The sequence below is a fragment of the Nanorana parkeri genome, unplaced genomic scaffold (assembly GCF_000935625.1).
Source record: "Nanorana parkeri isolate BGI_ZX_2015 unplaced genomic scaffold, ASM93562v1 scaffold585, whole genome shotgun sequence".
In the NCBI taxonomy this organism is placed as follows: Eukaryota; Metazoa; Chordata; class Amphibia; order Anura; family Dicroglossidae; genus Nanorana; species Nanorana parkeri.
This window is the reverse complement of record NW_017306853.1, coordinates 710,882-714,909: the sequence shown is the minus strand read 5'-3', so window position 1 is coordinate 714,909 and position 4,028 is coordinate 710,882.

Sequence of the window (4,028 nt, the reverse complement as noted above, 5' to 3'; positions counted from 1 at the left end):
CCTAAAACGTATTGGCTTCATTAAGACATATCCTGGACTCTATCACCATTGGCCTGGTGCCCTTCCTGCTATCTACTGGACTTTTTTTTAGGACCTCCCCTTTGCCTGGTGGTTAAATGACTGACAGTCATTTTGGTGTCACCCCCTAAGTCGGGCACTCAGTCATGAACCAAGAGTGGCACAAAAGAAAGGTGGGGGGGCCCTTTGGCATTCCTGATCCCGCCGGGTCAATATCCCCCCCGTCCATCACCATGAAGTTAATCACCGTGCATGCGTGATGATGTCACGCCACGGACGTCATAACCTATGCGCGGCGGCCCGCACCGGCTGACACCCGTCCCGCTAACAATAGGGGCTGCTATGGGGCCTGGAGGTTTTTTCATCAGGAAAATATTCTGAGTATTCTGAGACGCTGGAAGCGATTTCCTGCTCAAAACCAGAAAGGAAAAAAAAAAAGCACTTTGGCCAATTTCCTCCCACGACGGCGCGAGCTGCATCTGATATCCTGAGAATCGCACGGCGCCGCCCAGGCTCTTCATCCTCCAGCCGAGGATTGCTCCTCACCCCAAAACGCCCCCCATTAGGATCATTAGACAACATGAAACGTTCATCCGCTAACAGGGAAAGAGGTTTTTTTTTTGTGTCATTTTCTGAAGAGAGAGAGATGCCGAGGCTCCTTCCTGCCATACAGAACGAGGGATTGTCCTGCCTAATGCATGACTGTGAAATGTTCTACAATACCCATCCATCGCCCTACAATGACATCAGATGGCATGATATATACCTGTAATAACCTCCCTTGTATAAACATTCAAGATTCCCCCTCCCCCCCCTTCCAGATTCTACATAAAAGGTGATGTAGGGGAGATGGGCCAGCACAGACAGTAATTAGACATACAGGGCACAGGGAGGGGAATGATGAGCAAGAAAAAAGGGGGCTGTGCTATGCAATTGACTCTTCCTGGAGGAGTCAAATTTTCTAACGAGCCAGAATAAGCACAGAGCCACATGCGACCCAATGCCCATCCCCCTCCCCACATACATCACACACCCCATATGACAGCACTCGGATCTGCCCATTGGTGTAAAAAATTTTTTTTTTTTTTCCACCAATGGGCGCCCCCCCCCCATAGACTGAGAGTGGAAGATTCCGCACTGTGAGCCCATAAGGCTTCATGGCATTGCACAGTGCAGGTATGTTTGCAGGCACCGGGAGCTGGAGGGGAAGGAGCCTATGGAGCTTACAATTACTCAGGGTGGAGTTTGTCCCATGTATCAGATTATGGCTTTTGTATCATTATCAAGCAGATTACACCATACACAGAGAGAGATGTCTGACCCTTCATATAAGGCTGTCATGGCTTCTTCCTCTTTTACACATGGCTGCCAGGTGGGGCACATATGGGCTCCCACCATCCCTGTGCTGAGTTCCGGTGTCTGTACACCCGCTGTGCCCATTATGAGGGGCCCCCACCATCCCTGTGCTGAGTTCCCGGGTCTGTACCCGCGCTGTGCCCATTATGAGGGGCCCCCACCATCCCTGTGCTGAGTTCCCGGGTCTGTACCCGCGCTGTGCCCATTATGAGGGGCCCCCACCATCCCTGTGCTGAGTTCCCGGGTCTGTACCCGCGCTGTGCCCATTATGAGGGGCCCCCACCATCCCTGTGCTGAGTTCCCGGGTCTGTACCCGCGCTGTGCCCATTATGAGGGGCCCCCACCATCCCTGTGCTGAGTTCCCGGGTCTGTACCCGCGCTGTGCCCATTATGAGGGGCCCCCACCATCCCTGTGCTGAGTTCCCGGGTCTGTACCCGCGCTGTGCCCATTATGAGGGGCCCCCACCATCCCTGTGCTGAGTTCCCGGGTCTGTACCCGCGCTGTGCCCATTATGAGGGGCCCCCACCATCCCTGTGCTGAGTTCCCGGGTCTGTACCCGCGCTGTGCCCATTATGAGGAGCTCCCACCATCCCTGTGCTGGTTTCCACCATTGTGAAATGACCCCCAGGAAGCAGTTGCATCGGAGCAAAGAAACGTTGTCTTGTTGCTATGGGTTACCATACCTCTAACAGCATGCTAGTGGCGCTGCCACGGTGAGTACGTCCTATAGACTGTCCTGTCTGCATCTATTAGCTCATAGTAAGTTGTACATCAATAGGGAGGTCAGGTCTTGCACCTTAATCACTAGCCCCCCCCCCCATCATGAATTCATTCATTCCAGCTACAGTCGCTTGACAGCCGCCCCCTGCCACTGTGTCCAAGATGCCAGCGGAGATACTCTGCACTGATCTATTATGTAACAGAGCCGCGTTTCAAGTGGAAATGCCAGGCATGGATGATGAGGGGGGGGCTATAGAGATCTATTACCAGTCCCTCCTTCCAGCACATGAATGGTTAAAGACCAGACCCATCCTGCCGCGCACAAGCACCAACCATTGTGCAGCGCTGGGGTTAACCCCTTCAGTAATCGTTCTGCACATTGAGATACAAGCTACAAAAATCACAACCGAGGTGCTCAGTGCCGTCACTGCAGAGACATTCTTGGGTTTCACCCCAATTTGTACCTTGGATCAATCTGGAGGTTAGATCTCTGTTAGGAATGATGAAAATCCTCACATTGGAGTAGTTTTTGTACATTTTTGTCCCCTTGAAGGACATTAGAAGAGCACGACAATCTCATTAAATGCAACACAGCATTCCCCTCGATCAAAAGTCGAGGCTGATTAAGCAAGGGAGCGGAGAATCTTCACCCGCCACAGAGAGAGAAGATTCACTCCAATTACACAATCACGGGACATTCCTGTTTATTTCATCGGCACATAATGGGTATGAAATAAATACATAAAGGCAACTGAACTTGCTGTATTGTTTTTTTTTAAAGACGTTTCGCTGGTCATCCGACCAGCTTTCTCAATTCAGAATGACTTGTACAAAAAATACCCAGAGAATAAATATGGGGGCTGTTGCTCCAATCAACATAATCTGTATGGGGTCAGAGACCCCCCCTCATGGAGGTAAGGTGCTGAGTGGAGCAACATTCACCATATTTATTGCCAGAGAATGTTTGTACAAGCCATTCTGACCTGAGAAAGCTGTTCGGATGACCAGCAAAACGTCTTCAAGACATAAATACAGCAAGTCCAGTTGCCTTGATTTATTTTTTAGAGATATGCCCTGACCTGGAGGAATGGGAACCTTCACAGACATGACCTGGAGGAATGAGAACCTTCATAGACATGACCTGGAGGAATGAGAACCTTCACAGACATGACCTGGATGAATGATAACCTTCACAGACATGACCTGGAGGAATGGGAAGCTTCACAGACATGACCTGGAGGAATGGACAGACATGACCTGGAGGAATGGGAAGCTTCACAGACATGACCTGGAGGAATGGGAAGCTTCACAGACATGACCTGGAGGAATGGGAAGCTTCACAGACATGACCTGGAGGAATGGGAAGCTTCACAGACATGACCTGGAGGAATGGGAACCTTCACAGACATGACCTGGATGAATGAGAACCTTCACAGACCTGACCTGGAGGAATGAGAACCTTCACAGACATATTGCACGTGATTGGGTATTTCCGAACCAACGCTTTACCCAGTAAAGGTTCTCAGCTCCTCTAGTACATCAGCCTCAAGGTCTCCTAGCTTCCATGAGTACCAGAGGGTGACCTGTAAGCTCCTTCACCCTCTCACATTCTGAGCCCCATTTGTGACAAGCGTCTTGGCGCACCCCCTATCTTGAAGGGCCTGGGGGGGCCACATTCCCTGTTAGCCGCTTCATTACAAACAACCATGAGACAATGCCCTCCCTCGTGGCGGCATGTCTAAAAAGCCCTTCTGCAAAATCAGGAGGAAAAAAAAGACAACGATGGGTTAACACAGCAATGTTTCCGAGCGCGAGTGAAGCTGACAACACTGACTTACGGCATAAACAGGCGAATGTTATGACCACCGGAGCACATAACACCGCGGCTGTTGTTCCTAGCAACCGACCAGAACCCTTCAGCTTCACCGGGACA